General features: G+C 36.4%; 1 protein-coding gene across 4 annotated transcripts in view; it reads left to right on the top strand.

Moving 5' to 3' along the window:
* Window positions 1-20832, top strand: part of CYRIB (CYFIP related Rac1 interactor B) — a 154763-nt gene that overhangs the window by 82120 nt on the left and 51811 nt on the right. For all 4 annotated transcript variants that reach the window (XM_060127682.1, XM_060127684.1, XM_060127681.1 and 1 more), the window contains one exon: window positions 18972-19010. The gene's annotated coding sequence lies outside the window, so the exon portion shown is untranslated. The remainder of the gene's footprint in view (window positions 1-18971; window positions 19011-20832) is intronic.

Genomic DNA, 20832 nt, shown 5'->3' with positions numbered 1-20832 from the left:
TAACCTTGAATGAAAAATTTTGACAGTTGTACTAAACTGGATCTATCAATTTGTAAACTCAGATAGTTTTTATAATTTGAAAATGACCAAAGTCATAGGCTTGCCGAAATAAAAGTTCAGGGACATTAACTGTCACCAAAGAATAACTTTAAAGGACAGCAGTGAACAAAAAGTTGCTTTATGGTTACATCCCACAGGTTCTGCTTATTCAGGGTAATGGTTACTATTGTTTTTCTAATAAGAAAAATATCAATGAAAACAAATTTTTACGAGAAGAATGTGCCCATTGAGGCATTTTGTTGTGGATAAAATGACATCAGCTTTGGGACCAGGCAGATCTGTGCTTGAGTCACCCCTTGTTAGCACTGACATGAGGTAAGTAAACCAATTTTTGAGGTTAATTTTCCTCATTTACTTTTTATGAAAAGGGTAACATCACCTGCTTTCTAGTGTTTTACAGAGAGGTTATGGTCTACAGCAAAATGTGTGGCACACAGTAGGTATTCACCAGTACCAATAGCCCCCTTTCCTCATTGAAGCAGATGTTTCCTATAGTTCTAAAGGTTCTTACTCCCCTTAACATGTGTTTTACTTCCTCTAAATGTATTTCTTTAAAATACAAAACGGATTAGGGGATTTATAGGACTACAGGATACTACTATCAAGGATGTAAGAAGTGTTAGCTTTTAGTATAGCTAAAAATTCACTTTTGACTTGAATTGTGAAAGGTTTTCAGAAACAATGAAAAGTAGTTTTACTTATGTGTTGGTTTTTAGTGAGGAAGCATGTGAAATAGGGGTCTAAAGAAAAGGTAGACCCAGGTGGAGAATCTTTTCATTACTGTTCTTGGAGCAATTTATAAAGAAAAAGAAGGCATCCTACCCCAGAGAGAACACTTTGAAAACCGGTATCATTCTAGTGTTATTTTCTCAAAACATGCTTCAGTGTTTAATTTTTCTGGAAAGCTTTTTTAGTTTTTTATTTGATTGATACAGTTTAAAATGATCTTGGTATTTTGTCATCGCTTCTGGATGTTCTCTTATACTTTTTTTAATGTTCAAATTTTATACTTTGGAACTTCAAGTGTTAGTTTTAGTGATACAGTCACCTCTTAAATGTCTCAAAAAGCTGATTTATGTCATCTTTAATTTCATAGTATTTTCATACTCTGCACCTGAGTTACATTTGTAACATAGTTAAGTTTGCTTATTTGTAGGAATGGCTTTAAATCAGGAAGGAAATTATAATTAGCTTTGTATTTGAGCCCAGAATATTCTTTATAATTAATTCAAACATCTTTGGTTGCAACTTGCAGAAATTGACAGGGTGATTTGGATAGAAAAGGAATTTATTGGGAGGCTGGCAAGTAAGCTCACAAAATTGGTGCAGAGACTAGGAATTCAGGCTCCAGAAACTGAGCAGTAACCAAAGGGGAGGGCAAGCATCAGGAAAACACAGTCCAGGTTATATATAGTCTGGTTAGGACACTGGCACTGGTCTTTTGTTGCTGCCACTGTGAATGATTTCTCAAGAATCCCTGGTCTTTGAATCATTTTCTCAAAATAAGAAGTCGTAGGGGTGGAGGTGCAGTATTTGTGGGCTGACCTTCCATGACCTCTACTCTTGTACTCCATCCACCCTCCGTGTATGTTTCATTTGGAGGCCCTTGACCTGGCGCATTTAACATGGCCGAAATGGAACGCCTGCTTTTTTTTTGGTAACCTCATACCTGCTCCTTCCAATCCAGGCAGGTTGTCTTAGAAGTTGTTCCATAATTTGGATTTGTCTGTTTTATGTCTCCTTGTAAATAGATTCAGGCTAAACATATTTGACAGGTATTTTACATAGGATATTATTGAGGATGTCCCATTGTATCACATCAGGAGGCATGCAATGTCTGTCACGTTTCTTGATGATACTAAGTTTGATCCCTCATTTGAGGCGGTGCCTGCCAGATCTTTCCCTTGTAAAGGCACATTTAAAATTTTAGATTTATTTTTAAATTATGTGATTTATTTTAAAATCATATCTTGTTCATTTTTTTATATAGGTAAAAATTACTGATGATATGAAGGTATTCATAACAGCAGTTGAAGTATTGCAGTGATACATTCCTTTGGTTTGTGGGTGTTCATCTGTTAAATCATGTAAACTAAGTCTGTAAAATAAAGATAGCACAATATTAGTTTTTTCTCTACATAGGTTGGAGAAGTTTTAATTTATTGATTTGCCTTATATTCTTGTGTTTATACTAATGTTTAAGAATAACACTCATACACTATTTTGAGCATGTAGCACAAAATGGTATGTGTACATGTTGACAGTAATTTCAGGAAATGACAGTCCCTTCTTAGTACATAAGAGGCAGCATTAGGTAATATACATATGTATGCCAAAAATCTGGAAATACTGATTATTTTCCACTTGTATATCTCTGTAAAACCTCTTAAAGTTAGGAAAAGCAAAGTTCCACTAAAGAATTACCAGCTCTTTTGAGAAATTAAATTAACCTATATGATGTGATGTTTTTGTAGTTGTTTTTGTTGATGTTTTGTATCTGTTGAACCCATTAGATACCATGTGGCTACTTTCATTCTTAAGAAAAAAGCCTGTAGGATATGTAAGTTTGTTTTTAAAGAGGAGAAGATAGACACAGAAAAAATCGATTTTATCCCAGGATGTGTAGCTTTTTTGGACAGTGTTTTAAAGATAAAACTTTAACACACACACGTGCGCACACACACACAACACACACACACACTTTGGTCATTAAAGAATAATTTTTAGAGTAGTACGTGTTTTTTTCCTATCTGTTTATTCCAGTTTTATTGAGGAGTGATTGACATACATCACCGCATAAGTTTAAGGCACACAGCATGATGGTTTGATTTCCATATATTGTGAAATGATTACCACGATGAGTACATGTCCTCTCTTGAACGTGTTTCCCCCTTAGTTGGTATATAAGTTCAGGCTTGAGTAGTCAATATCTAGAATTATCTAAACTCTCCAATAAGTAGAAATAAAAAAAAGACAAACAGATTAAGATTTAAACATGCATAGCAAATGGGCTAGTAATTGTTGAAAAAATTGGCGTGGTTTTTGTTGTTTAGTGGGACTGAAAAATCTTACCTGTTGTTCTGTGGAATTCTTTCTTTTTTTTTTAAGATTTTTTTTGATGTGGATCATTTTTAAAGTCTCTGTTGAATTTGTTACAATAATGCTTCTGTTTTATGTTTTGATTTTTTTGGCCCCGAGGCATGTGGGGTCTCAGCTTCCCTATCGAACCCGCACCCCCTGCACTGGCAGGTGAAGTCTTAACCACTGGACTGCCAGGGAAGTTCTATGTTCTCTGGAATTCTAGATGTTGCCTCAGTCTCAGTTTAACAAAGCTTTTTCTTAAGGACTTTCGCGTTAACCTGTTATGTGCCCCTTGTTAGCAACCAGATGGATAGCATTTAAAATGCCCCTTTTAGGAGGAGAGAATATCCTTTTTTCCCCGGTTAATGGATATGCTCATATAAATACTTAAAAAAATGTTTTACTTAATTTAAAGCATACGAAAAATGTTTTTGGAAGTTGTTAGTGGTGGTGGTGTTTTTAAACATACAAGGCAAATTCAAGGGCCATCACTTCTCTAGCTTTCTCTGACACTGTCCTCTAGGCAGAATTCAATTACTCCTTCATTTGTTTTCCCAAAGCATTTTATCCACAGAACTCTGGTATAGCATTGTATTACACTGTATTGCAATAATTTATGTGTCTTCTCATAGACTGTGAGCTTCTGGCGGGCAGGTCTTATATTATTATTCAGCATTTTATACTCTGCCTTGCATGTGACATCTGGTGTTGGAAGTCCTCTACTAATCTTTGTTGAATTGCCATTAGGAAACAGTTTAGCACATTTTTTTAAAAAAAATTATGTGACAAGGCATTTTTTAATAGTTTTGAAAAATCTACTATTTGATGACTACTCAGATAATTGTGCAGTAATACTACAAATCAGACATACAGTATCTCTTCAAAGTGGTTATCTATGCTTGTTGCAATTGAATTATTTTGTTAGCCTGGAAAAACCATTATCTATAAAACCACGGTGCACACCTTAGAGTAATTTATTTAAAGTCTGTTTATTAATTTAAATTTAAATAGGGGAAATAACACATTTTTCTAAATTTTATCAGTTAACCCATTACTTTTTTTTTTTTTTTGCGGTATGCGGGCCTCTCACTGCTGTGGCCTCTCCTGCTGTGGAGCACAGGCTCCGGACGCGCAGGCTCAGCGGCCATGGCTCATGGGCCTAGCCGCTCCGCGGCATGTGGGATCCTCCCGGACAGGGGTATGAACCCGTGTCCCCTGCATCGGCAGGCGGACTGTCAACCACTGCGCCACCAGGGAAGCCCCAGTTAACCCATAACTTTAAAAAAATATTTATTTATTTGGCTGCATAGGGTCTTAGTTGTGGCACTCGGGGTCTTCGTTGTGGTGTGCAGGCTCTAGAGGGCATGGGCTTAGTTGCCCCGCGGCATTGGGATCTTAGTTCACTGACCAGGGATCAAACTCCAGTCCCCTGCTTTGGAAGGCGGATTCTTAACCACTGGACCACCAGGGAAGTCCCCTAATCCATTACTTTTTTACTGATCTCTCCTTATCTCTCATTTTCCCAAACAAATCCTTTTAGCAGAATGGCCAGTCTTATGGGGCCATAACTCTAAACAAGTCACATTTATTCTGGTATCCTTAAATCATTTTTCATATTGTTTGCTTAATTCACTCATCCGCTCATCCAGGATACACACATTGGAGACTACAACGTGTCAGGCATTGTGCTTAGTGCCGGGGATACAATGACAATGAACAGGCTTTCAGTCCTGGGAAAGAGCCAAACATTTTGTTGAATGAACTGATGTGTTGTGGGGTCCATGAAAAGATTCTTTTAAAAAAAAAATTATTTATGTATTTATTTATTTTTGGCTGCATTGGGTCTTTGTTGCTACATGTGGGCTTTCCTTAGTTGTGGCAAGTGGGGGCTACTCTGTATTGCGGTGCGTGGGCTTCTCATTGCAGTGGCTTCTCGTTGTGGAGCACGTGCTCTAGGTGCGCGGGCTTCAGTAGTTGTGGCTTGTGGGCTCTAGAGCACAGGCTCAGTAGTTGTGGCGCACGGGCTTAGTTGTTCTGCGGCATGTGGGATCTTCTACACCAAGGCTCGAACCTGTGTCCCCTGCATTGGCAGGCGGATTCTTAACCACTGTGCCACCAGGGAAGCCCCATGAAAAGATTCTTAATTATCTTGGAATATACCTTCTCACACTAAATTTTATCTAAATTTCTATTATAATTGTAGTCTGTAACAGTGATCTAGTATGGACAGAATTGTTAAGGACTTGTTACTTTTTACATATGCAAGTATCATTTCCACAGGAAGTCATAAACCTCTTTCAGGATAAAGATTGGCTTATTTCTTTGTATCTCAAGCACAGCTGGAGATAAGATAAAGATTTTAGTACTGCTTGTTGAATCAACAAACAGAAAACTCTGTCACCCTCTGGTGCTGCTTAAACTCTTTGGGCCTTGAAAACTGCAAGAATGGTAGTAACGGCACCTATGCAGAGGGAATGCTGTTGGCCTAATGTGACAGGTTAAGACCTGGAAAAAGAGCCAAACAGTGGAATAAGTACATTATTTCTGAGTCTCTCAATCTTATGAATAGGTATTATCTTCCTTTCTACAGATGAAGAAATTGAAGCTTTGGGAGACTTAAGATTCTTGCTTAAAGTTTAAAAGCTAATGCTTTCTTTCTGTCAAATTGTATTACATATGGATCCGTATTTTTGTCAGGAAGATGATTAAATATTTGTTTGGGTCATAGAACTCTCTGGAATTAGGAGAGCAGTGTGTGACAACCCAGGCACAGAGCTTCTCTCTGAAGCTCACAGGCCCAGTATGGATCAGGTCTGTAATGCTGGCTTGGTTGGTGTCATTCTGCAGTAGCTCAGACTAAATGGTGCACTGGTTTATGTTATTTGTAAGCAACACAAATTACCTTTCAATACAACCAGATTTTGCAAGTTACTTCCCTTAATTTTTAATGTTATATTAAGGATTAAGAAACTTTAAGAGTGGCATGCGTACATTTGATTTTATCAGTGGTTCCTAGTTTTATTTTGCATAGATTGGTTTTTTTCATCCTAGTGTATGGAATAAGGCTTTTTTAAAAAGACTGCATAGATGACTCAAAATATAACCATCTGTATTTTGAAATTTGTGATACTGCAGTTCAGACCCAGAAGTTTGAGAACATGTTGCACTTAAATATATACTTTTGTAGAGCATTATCTCAATATTTGGCACTTTTGGTAATATTGCTGCCAAACACTTAGGTTGTGTATTTCCAGCAGTAGGAAAAATGGCTAGAGCAAATTAAGAAGTGGACTTAGCCTTGGGACTTTGGATTTTCCAACCATGGACTTGTCTGTCTCTGTTACTGTGAAGTGTAATTTTCAGAGGTACTCTGTGGACTGCCACAGTTGTAGAAAGGAACATGAATGGATGGACTTTGTATTCTTTGCTTCCAAAAGAGACCATTTTCCTTTTGTTAATGTAGGTTAGACCTATTAATATTTATGTATTTTTACATAGGTTAGATCTATAATATTTACTGAGAAATCACATGCTTCCTGCCCCCCGCCCCGTTGTATAGCTTACAATATGGAGTATCATTTTTATGGCTTGGCCAAATTGTCATACGTTTTTCTAAGTCTGGATCGGCTTCCAACATCCATTGCCTTCTCAATGTCATGAAACATATCTGTGAGTTCCTTTAATAAGAATTTTTTTGTCGGTGTCACTTCCTCTGAGACATCTTCATCCTTTTCATCATACCCACTTTTCTCACTTATATTGATAAGTTTGCCTCCACGAAGTTCTTCCTCCGACTGCGTATTGGTCTCCCTAATGGCAGCAGTGTCAACGTTCTTCGCAGTCAGCTGTTTCTTCTATAGCTCCACTTATGTTCCATTAGAATTTGACTTCCAGTGTTAGCACTTTTGTTCCTTTACTGTAGCTTTATCTTTGTTGGCAAGTTCTCTTGTTTGGTTATCCTTTTTTGTAAAATGTCACATGGGTTTGTCACTGGGAGACAAGGAGGAAACAACCATATGCTTTGCAGTCTGTGTATGACCTGGATAGCAGATGTTCAGTGACCATTGACTGGCTTTGAGAGAAGTGTTGTGATTGGTCACTAATAATGATGTAAAAGATTGGAGAAAATTATAAAACTAGAAATATAAAGCATTCTGTATTTTCAGTATTTTCATTTCTCATTACATTTTAAAAAGACAGCCTGGAAAAAGATAACAGAAAAAAAACAAAAACAAACAAACAAACAAACAAAAAAAAAGACAGCCTGGTGTTTTAGAAAAAATACATCTATGGGTATCGTTTATACAATAAACCATATTTTAAAGTGCTAAGCATATATTCATTTACTCCTCACAATAATCCAGTGAAGTAGGTATTACTGTTTGTTATCCCTTCTACAGATGAACAGAGAGAGAGTAATTTGTCTGGAGCTTATCCTGACAGTCTGACTCCAGAGTTCATGCTTTATGTTACATTTTGTAAACCAGCACTAGTTCATAAACTGTTGCCAGTCTGCAAAGAATTGGGATTTGAATTTTGCAAGTCTTTTAAAAACTACTTTTTTTTTTTTTTAGTATTCTAGGGTTTTTTTCCTAGTATATTAGTATTCTGGGTTTTTTCTCTTTGGACCATGATGGATGGAAAATTTAAAAACAAAACAGCTGTCCTTCACCACAGAGAGCTTGAAAAATCTCGGTAGGCTATGCAGGAAATCCCATTCAGTACTCTAGAAGTGATCCGTATTCAAAGAATGTGTCTTGGTCTTCATAAAAGGATTAGCTAATGAATATGCCATATATATTACATCTATCTATCTCAATCAAGAATTTTGCTGAATTGAACAACTTCTGATTCTGATTATCCTGATGGAGAAAAGAGGGCTTTTACTGTAAACCTTAGAAAGAGGCAAGGCTTCTCTTAAAAACTTCTGCTATTTTGAAACTGGAGCAGATTCCTGAAAGTCAAGGTACTAAATTGTACCATTCACCTTTGTGCTTTGTGTGTAGGTTTATCAGTTTCTTTAACAGTGATAGGAGAAAACATGCTTGTTTGCTGTCACCATAAGCATGACATGCAGATTAAGAATTCACTGACTCATTTTACTGAACCGTTCTGTAATGTGCTTCAGCACTTCATATATGAAAGATATGTAAGTTATAAATCATTAATAAGCATAAAGTGAAAGTCCATGAACCTCACCACTAATTAAGATCTAGGAACCTACTTTGTTGCTTCCCTATACAATTTCCCTGCCTCCCCCTAGAGGAAAATACTCTCTTGAATTTTGAGAGTATTTAAAAGTATTTTGAGAGTATTTAAACTTTTGAGAGTATTTAGAAGTTTATCACTTTTATAGATTAAAAAAACCCATAAATGTCTGCATCTCTAAATAATATGTATTTTAGTTTTGCTGTTTCTTGAGCTATGTAAAAATTGTTATGTAGTCTTCTTGAGACTTTTAATGAATTCATCATTGTTTCTGAAATCATCCTTATCTTTCTAGGTGGCTGTAGCTCCTTTGGGCTGCTCTATACATTTTCATTGTGTGAAAAAGCTACAATTTATTTATTCTCCTATCAGTGACAGTTTAGATTGTTTCCAGTGTTTTGTTATTTTTTTTTTTCCCTCTGTAACAGTGAATGCTGCTTTGAGCATACTTGTACATTTCTCCTGGCATCTATATGCAAGAGTTTCTCTAGGTATATACCTGAGAGTAGAGCTGTTAGATTGTAGGGTATGTGGTGTTCACTTTAACAAGATAATGCCAAATGTTTCCTGAAGTGATTGTAGCAATTTATAATCCCACATACTGGGTGTCTAAGAGTACCTATTGATACCCATTTCTGCCAGCACTTAATATTGTTAGAGTTCTTAATTTTTACTAATCTAATGGGTGTAAAATGGTATTTCATATTGTTTTATCTGATAAATGTCAAGGCTGAGGATTTGCCTTTTGTGCTTCTTTTTATTGAAATGCCTCTTCATGACTGTGGGCCTTTTTTCCATTGATTTCTTTGTCTTGTTATGAGTTTAGCAGTTCTTTGTATACTAGATACTAATCCTTTCCCTGTTATATACATTGTCAGTATCTTTCTGTAGTTTAGTGGTTTATATATTCAGTTTCTTTAAAGTGTCTTGATAAACAGGTTTTTGATACTAATGTAATCAATTTTATCAGTCTTTTCATTTATGGTTAATGCTTTTTATATTTCATTTAAATTAAACACCCCTTCCCTACCTTGGGATTGTAAAGAACCATTCCTGTATTTTCTTGTAAAAGTTTGAGTTTTGCCTTTCAAGTTAAAGTCTTTAATCCCGTGAGAATTGGTTTATGTATGGTATAGGATAGGGATTTTATTTTATTTTTTATGTGAATAATCAATTACCCCAGCTCCATTGATGCAACAGTCTCTTTTCCCCAGTGATCTGCAGTGCAGCCCCTTAACATTTACTTTCTCTTCATAAAAGTCTGTATTTGTTCCTGTACTATGCATTCTGCTTTTGGACTGTGTGCTGTCTTTCATTTGCCAGTTTGTCTTTATGTTAATACCATTCTGTCTTAATTACTATTGTTTTATTTTATTTTACTTATTTATTTTTAATTAGTTATTTTTTGGCTGTGTTGGGTCTTCGTTGATGCATGCAGGCTTCCTCTAGTTGCAGCGAGCGGGAGCTACTTTTCATTGTGGTGCGCGGACTTCTCATTGCAGTGGCTTCTCTTGTTGCGGAGCATGGGCTCTAGGCGCGCGGGCTTCAGTAGTTGTGGCTCATGGGCTCTAGAGCGCAGGCTCAGTAGTTGTGGCACACGGGCTTAGTTGCTCCGAGACGTGTGGGATCTTCCCGGACCAGGGCTCAAACCTGTGTCCCCTGCATTGGCAGGCGGATTCTTAACCACTGTGCCACCAAGGCAGCCCCTGTTTTATTTTACATGTTGATATCTGATTGGGCAAGTTGTCTTGTTCGATTCCTTGAGCGTTTTGACTGTTCTTTGGGTTTTTGCTTTTTCACGTAAAGTTTAGAATCAGCTTATAAAATTTTATAAAAGAATACTTTGGGGATTTTGGTTGGAAATGCATTTAATATTTACATGAATTTTAGAGAGAATTGACATTTCTTACAGTATTGAGTCTTCTTACGAACATATGTCTTTACATTTATTTATGGCTTTTTATAAAGTTTTATGATTTTTTCCATGCATATATTGCAGAACTTTTGTTAGATTTATTCCTAGTTACTGTATTTCTTTTTGCTATTGTAAATTGTGTCTGTGGGGAAAATTCTCCTTTGAGCTTTTTACTGGAAAATAGAAATGCAATTGAGATTTTCATATTGATAATAATATTCAGTTACCTTGCCAAACTCAATCAATGAATTGATTTTTCCTTAAATTTTTTTTGACCCTTAATCTCTTTCTCTTGACTTTTAAAGTTGGCTTGAACCTGCAGTATGGTGTTGAATAGAAGTAGTAATAGCAGACATGTTTGTCTCACTTCGATTTTAAAGGGAACGTTTCTAACAGTTCTTCATTAAGAATGATTTAATTTGTTATAGGCTTTTGGTAGAGGTAGATACCTTTTATCCTTTCTATTCTTATTTTGCTAAGTTTTTTTTTTAATTACACGTAAGTATAGCTCTCATCAAAAGCTCTTTCTGCATCTTTACCTGTTCATATGTGAGTATTTTTCCTTTAATCTGTTAATGTGGTAAAAATCAGTTCTAGGTTTTCTGACCCGACTTTGCATTTCTGAGATGAACCAAATTTAGTCATAGTTCGTTTTTTAAAACTTTTTAATTCAGAGTAGGACTAAGAGTGGAGAGAGTGGCAGTGATGGGAGGGGTAGAGGTGATGAAACAGGGCAAGAAGCTGGAAAAGATAGTCATTTCAGTGCTAATACAGTGACTTAGGATGCTTTTGGGGCATTATGTTCTTAGGAGGAAGTATAATTAAACAAGTAGGTATTTATTTGATCTTTTCTAAAATTGACCCTAGGGAAAATGATATTTGCCTTACATATAGAATTGTAAATTTTTCCTGTTATTACCTCTCTTCTTATTTACCATTCCTTTAAAATTAAATCCTATGTGTAAATTATATAAGGGATTTTGAATATATGGAGTAGATTACATGAACAACACTGAAAACTATTTTCTTTGAAACAGCATTTGTTTTACAGAATTTGAGTTTATGGGACTGCAAAAATAGGGTATGTATTTGTTTTACAGAATATATCTTAAGCCTGTGGAATCTTTAGGTTGGGATGGTTGCAGCACCTGTTGTCCACAAATGCATCTTACAATATGTTTGCTGCCGTATGTTCCAAAACATACCTGAATTTAGGTATTAGAGAAATCCCATTGTAGAAAGTCCAGTAATCAGGGCAAGGCGATGACGGTAGCCAGGAGATCCAGAAGTAAGAAGGTTTTGCATAATGTTCCCAAAGCCTGGTGATCATTTTTATGAAGCCCCTGTCTCAGGGTTTCCAGTTATGCTGCTGTGGGTTGTTTTTTAAGGAATCATTGTAATTTTACGAGGAAGTTAGTAGGGAAGTAGTATTTATTTTACAGAAAGTCACATTTACAGAAAGGAATATTGTAACTGTTACTGCTTTAACATTTTCCTGAAAAATAGTTCTCTCACCTATTCCCTGCCTTCCTCCCCCTCTTTCCCTTTCCTTCTTCTCTACCTTCACCCCTCCCTCTCTCGTGACTCTGGGTAAGCTACTTCACCCTTTAAAGCCTCATCAAGGAAAAGAGGGTAATAATTTTAATCTCATTAGATTGTTAGCCTTCAATGAAATAAATCATGCCAAGTGCTTAGCATAGTGTCTCAAACACCGTAAGTACGTATGAAATGGCAGCCTAGTAGACAGAAAGATAATATTTAAAGACCATATCTAACTTTATCATATACATTTATATTGAGTGTTTGATCTAGGAAGTTCAAACTTGACAGTGATCCTCTTAAAAATAAGTAAGGCCTTGATAGAAAAATGAGAAAGGGTTAGTTTTACAAATGCGGAGGAAAAACTACTATATTAGTAGTTCAATAAAAGCAGTGTGGAAGAAGGCACCATATTGTATGTGTATGTGTACAAGCACACATACAGGCACACTTTTTTTTTTTTTTTTTTTGCGGTACGCGGGCCTCTCACTGTTGTGGCCTCTCCCGTTGCGGAGCACAGGCTCCGGACGCGCAGGCTCAGCGGCCATGGCTCACGGGCCCAGCCGCTCCGCGGCACGTGGGATCTTCCCGGACCGGGGCACGGACCCGTGTCCCCTGCATCGGCAGGCGGACTCTCAACCACTGCACCACCAGGGAAGCCCCACAGGCACACTTTTTCAACAATGAAGCTCCTGTCCAGGATGCATGGTTCTGATGACAGTATAGATTGGAACACACCTTTGTAAAGCAATTTGGCATTAGGTATCAAGACCTCTACGTATCTTAGTTTAAACTTATTTCAACAAAGATTTGTGTTGGTCATAGCCAGGATAATTATTCACATTGTTCTCTGCACAAAGGGGCCACATCTGTATATCAGGCACAACACAGAAATGTCACTTCTGAGGTCATGGCTGGGTTTAAGGATCAAGGCCTTCTGGCCACACTTTGGAGCAGCGGTTGCCTGGTATGTAGATGCACAGCAGCATCTGTGGCGTGTCTGGACTCAGGAGTGCTCATGCTCACGGCCACACTGGTGTGTACAACAGTGTCTTGTCTGGATTCAGTTCCAGGCATCCCCTGAGATTATTTTTTCACTTACCTGCCCTTTTAGGGGATGATTCTCAAACTCCCACCTCCCTACCCCTACCACCCCCTCTGACAGGAACTAATGTCTCTTCTGAGAAATCTGGGGCAGGCGTGTCTGGCACTGGCTTAGGCATATTTGTGCCTTGATGTCCAGGGGTTATTTTTGTGAGTACGCAAGAGCATGACTCATGGGCAGGGATACATGTATGCACAGCCAGATCTGTTGCTTGCTGGGGTTCTTGAACCCCAACCCTGACACAGCTACCTTGTGTAGTTGTTCAAGTTGTACAATAAAATACCAGTTCATAATTTGAGAATGGGATAACTTTTGCTAATCTGCACAAAGTCTTTATGTGCTTTTGGAGGCCCTGGATATAGCATGTACAGTAGTAGGAAAGTGTTTGAAAAAAACGTGATATACCCATATGATAGGATGGGATGTAATGATTTGGGAAGAATTTTTAATGATGTGAAAACGGTGCTTATGATATGAATGATAAAAAACAGGACGCATACAAAGAAAATGGTGTTCAATTGTGTACAGATATGCATAGAAGAAGCATTAGAAGGGAATGAAATAAATTGTTACAAGTAGTTAGCTTTGGTTGTGGGATTACAGGTAGTGATATTTTTTCTTTCTATTTTCCCTCTGTATTTTGTTTAGTGAGCATGTGTTGCTCTTATAGTAAAAGGGAAAATGAAAATTATAAGAAATTTTTAGAACCTACAAAAATAAAGTCATGTTCTGAAGACCTGCAGCTGTCTATTCAACTGTTACTTGTAAAATTTACTTCTTCCTGGAGATAATACAACTTCTTTAGACTCATGAGAAATGTCTATAATTTATACCTTTGGGAGCATGAGTTTACAATAGAGTTTACGCATTTACTGATAGTGCCAATTTAAGATGTATTTAAGTTATGTAGTATCAAAGGATTATATAGTTAAATAAGGTATTAATTATTACATAATATCAAGGTTGATCGTATATATTATATATACCTTGATAATTTATCAATATAGAAAATGTAGTTCTTGGTATAGCACGGAGTGGGGCCCTTAATGTAACCTTCACACTTTCTTCTAATGAAACCAGCTTTGTGGTAGTAATTATGGTGTAGGATGACATAGAAGCCTGAGATTTGTATTCATGTATTTTTCTGCAGTGTCTTACACATGGATACTTTTAAGTATAGTGTACTCGAGATAGAATATCAAAATAGATATGTATATATTGTTGTAATTTTAATATTAAATGAGAAAAATAGTGATTATGTTCAACAAAACTGTCATTTCCATTAATCTTCATACAATCTTTAAGATTATTTTTGCTATTTTACAGATAAATGAAACTGATGCTCAGATAACATTTTACAGATAACCTAATAATTTAAATAAGTGGAAACTCAGCCCAGGTTTATCTCATTCCAGAATCAGTGTTATAAACCACTTTGCTTATATTTCCTTTTTATTATTAGGGAATATACATTTTTTCATGTATGTGTTTACTGTTTTGCTTTCTCATACAAATTACCATGATAATCTTTTCCTCTCGATGTGATTTTGTGTATATTTACATGAACTATTAAAACATTTTAGATTTCCTTTATGTTAAATTTTTATATGGTTGATTCTCTCCATTTTAAATTTCTTATAGTGCTTCAAGTTATTCGTCTAAAGATAAGTAAGGTATTATTTTCTATTTTTTGAGATTTAGCTTTAAGAAATTAAACTCTTCTCTATCTAGAATATGTAGGCTGAGAAGGTTGTATCTTAGTTTTTCATGGAATTATTTCAGCACCATTTATTAAATAAAGTTTTCTTTCTTCATTGCCCTGTGATGACTACTTTATACATTCCTCACATGGAATGTTCTCTTTGTACTTTTTACCTTCTTGTCCAGATGCTATTCATTCTTCAGAATCTACTTTAGCTACCAGAGCTCCATAGCTTCATAAAATCTTTTCTAATACCTGATTTCCTAGCTGGAATTTTGTAATTGCCACGGCACTGTATGTAGCTGTTACTCATGCTACTCATTTTTACCTTGAACATTTAAATTGCTATAGTAAGACTAGACATTTTTAGAGAGCACAGTCTTTTTCATCATAGTATCTTGTAGGTATCTATTTTGGTGCTGTATACATAAATAGACTTTCTGATAAATATTTGGTGGTGTTTTTTTGTTTTACATTTATATACAGTTGGGCCTATTCTGATGTCTGTTCTCTTCCCCTCACTATATATCTACACCAGTTCCACAATGTTTTAATTATTAATGAGTAGGATGAGTCCATCTCACCTGTTCTTCTGTCTTTCAAAAAAATTTTGTAGATTTGCATGTTTCTTTTTTCTCGAATAGATATAGAATAACCTTTTCAAGTTCTCAAATTTAAAACTTAAATCAGATATTTGTTGGAATTATGTAATAATGCACTTTTGTAGTATTGTCTGATCTGCAAACATGGTCAATAGGCCCTTTATTTCAAGTGCTCTTTTCTGTTTCTAAGATGGCTTTTTAAATTGCTTTGTGTATGTTGAGGGGAGCTTAAACAAATTGAATTCAATTAGATTTTATCATGTACCCAAGTGAAGGAGGAATGCAATCTAGGTTGAGAAGGTTGTATCTCATTTTTTCATGGGATTATTTCAACACCATTTATTTAATGCAGTTAGATTTATTTACCATCATTCAAAATATTGGAAAGCTGTAAATGTGGCTGACAGTGCTCTGAAGTCATAACTCTTATGTTTTGCTGGAGGCAGAGAAATTTTAACACTTGAGGAACCTCTAGGTTTAAAGATTTTAGATGCTTGGATTATCTAATTTACATATTATCTAATATTCATTACTTAGGACCTGACATTTGATTTCTAAGGGTGAAAACAGTTACAAGTGTTTTATTATTTCTTGATTTATTAAAAATTAGAATCAATGGAACTTTTTCCCTGTGGTTTTATGTAAGTGGCACTGGTTTTTCTCCTGTGGTTTATGCAAGTGGCCAGCCAAGCCACTTGTTTTATTTCTGGGTGGCTGCATTGGGTCTTAGGGAAGGAAGTTTTCCTTTGGCAGAAAAAGCAAAAATGTGTTTATTCATTCCATTTGTAGTAGCATTGATCCAAGAGGAGCTTTTGAGGAAAACCAGAGCGGTTAGGCTTTGAATATAAATAACTTCCATTCATCTGATGGAGGAAAGTAAAAGATTAAGGATTAATACTATATCAATTATAGACAATACAGAGTTCTAGAGCAGAAGTTGTAAACTGATGGTTCATCAACCAAATATAGCCCTCAGACTGTTTCTTTTGCCTACTGAGTGTTTCCAAAACTTATTTAATTACTTTATAACATCTAAAAATTGTTTTATATGAGTACTTTGCATTGGATCTATCACCTGTATTTTCAATCTGGCATGTTAATAGCTGTGGCACTCTGTAGATATTAAGCCCCACTTAGCACTTCTAACATGGTCTCAGCATCTAACTTTGCAACGCCTGTTCTAGAGGCGCTTGAATATAGAAGTAATAGTAGATCTAATACTGCTAATGCCGCTGAACCTTCAACATTGAGTAAACAGGAGATAGAATAGTAGCCATGAAGATTTTAGGTAGGGAGAGTTTGAGTTGAATATGGAATGTATGAGAAAGAGTAGCTGCAGAGGAATCCAAAGTTTTTACCTGAGCAGCTGTACGGACAGAAGTGCCATCAACTGAGAGGAGGGAGACTGCAAGCAGGTCAGGTTTGGGGAGTGAGATGGAGTTCAGTTTTGAACATGTTAAGTTTGAGGTCTCTGTTAAAACATCCTAGTGGAAATATTGAGTAGGCAGTGCTATGAGAGTGCGGAGGTGGAGAGAAATGTCTGGATTGGATAAATAAATTTGAGCTATATAGATGATCCAGAAAGTCTGAGATGGGATGAAGTCACAAAGAGAGTGGAGAACCTGGGACTGAGCCCTGGGACGTGTCAGCATTCAGGGATTTTAGAGAAGAGGAGTTCAGCAAAGGAGATAAAGGAGCATCTAGTGAGGTGGGACAGAAAGGAAGGAGGTGTGGTATCCTGAAGGACAAGTGTCTAGACCTGGCTTCACCCCCAAAGCAGAGCCTGAGACAGGGACTTTTTAGGCAGGTGATTTATTTGGGGAAATATTAACAAGAAACAGAAGTTGGAGAACTAGGGCATGTGATACAGAGAAGGAAAGTCAGTCTAAGGGTGTATTATTGACCTGGTCAGTTCTGTGAGCAGCTGGGGCTTGATCCTTAGGAAGCCCTCAGAAGACATGAAGAATATGCCTTTTGGTGGGAAGAAGAAGGTATTTATCTACCAGACCTCATCCCCCCATCGGTTAGGGGTTGCCCAGCGTGTTGGTATTAACACCTTCATGCTTCCAGGTTCATTATGACTCAGGATGGCCGAAGAGTTCCATTAGGTATCTCTTATTGCAAAGCCTTTGAGCGAGAAGTGAGCCCTAGCAGTGCAGCAAGCAGCTAAGGGGAGATGCCTCAGCTGGAGTGCAGATGTGAGGCAGAGCTTGAGAGGTGTCCCATACGGCCCACCCTCTTGTACCCTCCATTGAATGCTTGCCCTTTACTGCGAAGCTTTCAAGGTGGTGGCTGGCCACAGTCTCTACATCAGACTTATAGCAGGAGGGTTAGTGGAATAACGTTCATTATTTCAGTCCACTGCTTATTCTAGATTTTCCTCACCTTCAGCCAGCAGTTCAACAGGCTGATCCATTCTCCTGGTAGAGTGACCCAGATTTTCTTCCCCAGGGGATCAGTGCCTGTAGTGACTTTATCCTTGTCGGGCCATAGTTGCTGCAGCTGCCCATTTCCAGTTATCCCTGGGCACGGCAGCCTCAGTCGAATCCCCTAGGTTCGCGATACCCTCTCTCCTGTGCCTGTTGTGTAGCAGCAGCCATAAGTCCTCGTGGTTGTTAGGGTCAGTCTACAGGACCCCCACCCCCTGCCGCCCCGCGCTGCCACGTCCCCTCATTCCTCTCCCGTTTGATTATTGCTTTGGAATTCTTCCTGTAGCTCCTGACTGAAGCGCCTCCCCTTCTCCTGCAGAATCAGAATTTTTAACCCAGTGGAGCCTAAGGTTGCCAGTCTACTTTTCATCTTTTGGTTCCTGGACTCTTGTTTTTGTTTTTTTTTAATCTGTCAGAGACACAGTGCCACATTTTGGCCTTGGGAAGACTGTGTCAGATCACTTACCCGCTTGGATGACAGTGCCCAGTTCCCTCAAGATGTTACCAATCTTTTATACATAGAAATTTTTGTTATATTTGTTAATCTGGGACTCTTGGGTTATATAAGATAAATAATTAGGGAAGAAAATTTCACATAAAGGTGATTAGTTACATTAGTCAAATGTATCTCCTCACTCTGTGAATTAAGCTAGTTTGTTATCTGGCTTTGTTCTTAGTTGCAAAGTTAGAGTACACTCATTCTTAAAATTTCATTTCACCTAAAATTGTTTAATAAGGCTTTGAAAAAGTAAAACCAGTCCTAGAGAGGACTTTGTGGTTCGGTGAGTTTTGCCAATGTGCCTCTGGCTTATAATAGGTTATTGTCATGGAATATAAGGATCTTAGTGCCTGTAATAAAACTGATTTTTTAATACATTGAAACAACTTAAACTGTGATAAGAATATAGAAATATGCCTCTTTTGATAATTTTACAAGAATAAAGATGAATTACTAATTTTTTCTCTTGGTATGTGAATAAAGAAGAATTACTAATTTTTTTTCCCTTGTTATCTCCTGCTTCATAAGCTATGATGAGAACTGTGTACTTTTCTTGGTACACCTGCTTGTCTTTTAATATCTTGAGGGTGACAACTAGGGTGTTGTATCACCTATTGGTATTTCTCAGGGCTTAAGATCATGCGTTACTCTTAGTAAGTCCTCCATAAATAGTTGTTGAGTTAATCCAAGGGGAGAAATATATGGCTCATGCATGTGGTATGTGATAGCATTGATGAACTTTGTTGTTAAAGTTAGTTTTCATAAAATTAAAACTTGTTTTAAATTAAAATAATGTTTTAGACTTTCTTCCTTTTTTCTTTCTTTAAACAGATAGAGGGACAAGAACAGAATCACCAGCACTGGCTGAAGGTAAATATGTCTTTCGGGGAAATGATTATTCAAATACAAATGAAAAGTTATGATTTAAATAAAAAACTACATTGACTAAATATAATTTAAGGAAAATGTTCTGTATATAATACTGAACTGCTAAAAATGTCTGTAGGAAATACCCTATATTGTTTAGTTTCTGGCTTAGAATGGGAAGTAATATAGATTAATTAGAAGTTTTTTTTGCAGCTTCCTTTCAATAGGAGAGGTATGTGTTTTTCTTTGAATTCCTTTTTAAGTCATTTTAGCTGTCACCAGTATAATTGATCAAAAAATGTCTAAGCCATAATTGTAGTAGTTAAAAATAAAATGTATATATATATTTGAAAGCTAGCTAGAAGGAAAGACACTTCCACCTATAATGACTTTTGGTCCTTTTATAAAGTCTTGAAAGTAAAGAACACAACCACAACAAAAAAATAATTACCGTTAAAAGGTCCTGAGTACCTAACCATTTATAATCCTATAATTGTTTTAATTATAACAAGTTAATAGATATTTGAAAATGTAATTTTTCTATAGACATACTTTGTGTTCTTCAAGTGAAAATGATCAGCTTAAAGTCTCTGTGTTCTTTCTAATTATAAACAGATATTTATATTTCAAAACTTGCCTGTCATTTTATTAGAACTGATATGACAGTTATCATAGTAGTCCTTTGGAATTGTAATCATCTCACCTACTCTCTGTGTTACAGTGCAGGAGTTCTCAACCATTTTTTTGTTCCATGAATTCTAATAATAATCCATGATTTTATGAAGTAAAATGCATAGATTTAAAAAGGAAACCAGTTAGTATTGAAATGTAGTTAACAAATATTAAAAATGCGAATTTTTGTTAGAGTATTATATATGCTTCTCACATTAGAGAATAAGCTTTAGTGACAATTCTGCTAAGTACTGCAATTTTGAATAATGATGAGTTTGCAGTAATTGTAATGTAATGTGAAAATACCTGTGATGTTTATTAATGACAAATTCATAGATATTTCTAATCCTACTGTGGTTTTTTACCTATAATCTTAATTGAAGGAATTGCTAAATCTCACATAGAGGTTAGTAAGAAGTTTCCCATCCAGATTCAGCAGATCACTGAATTCTCTCTCTGAACCTCAGATTAAGAACTCCTATTAGTGAAAAGTCAGCTAGACCTTTCTTTCTCCATCATATTTGAGTAAGTGTAGTTTTTTATGTTCTGTATAACTAATCTTATAGAAGTAGAGTTATACATCCATTCCTTAAGAAATATTCTAACCAAAATAGCTTTGAAGAAACTTCTGTTTGCTGATCAATAATCAGAGAAACAACAGCATATTCTATAGAAAAGGGAACAGAAGATAAGTGTGAAGCCCTGGAGAGTGCTTGCCTTCAAAGACCTCACATTCTTGTTCAGGGAACATAAAATAAACATGTAGAAAGTAACATATCAGTTTGAGATGCTAAAAGTTTAACAAGAGAAATGTCATAATTGTCATAGGAAGGATGCAAATAGTAAGTGCTCTGATGCTTGTGTTATGGAAGCACAAAAAAAGGTCAAGACTTGTAAGAAGTCACCAAGTGTCTTCCATTTACTTCAGGAGTATGAACTATACATGAGAACATGCCAGCCTAAGCCAGGAAGAGCCTGGAATGGTGTCACTAAATTTGAATGTCCAGGACCTTGTAGCTGACTACTAATAAAGGGAATGGCAGGTGTATTGAAGTTTGGTTGACGACAAAAATAGCCCTAATACTTGTTTTGAAGAGGACATGGAAGGGGTGTCTGACTTTCATGGTGTTTGTTTGGGTTTTTTTGTTTTGTT

Source organism: Lagenorhynchus albirostris, chromosome 17 (assembly GCF_949774975.1).
Source record: "Lagenorhynchus albirostris chromosome 17, mLagAlb1.1, whole genome shotgun sequence".
Taxonomy (NCBI): domain Eukaryota; kingdom Metazoa; phylum Chordata; class Mammalia; order Artiodactyla; family Delphinidae; genus Lagenorhynchus; species Lagenorhynchus albirostris.
This window is presented reverse-complemented; position numbering and strand designations above follow the sequence as displayed.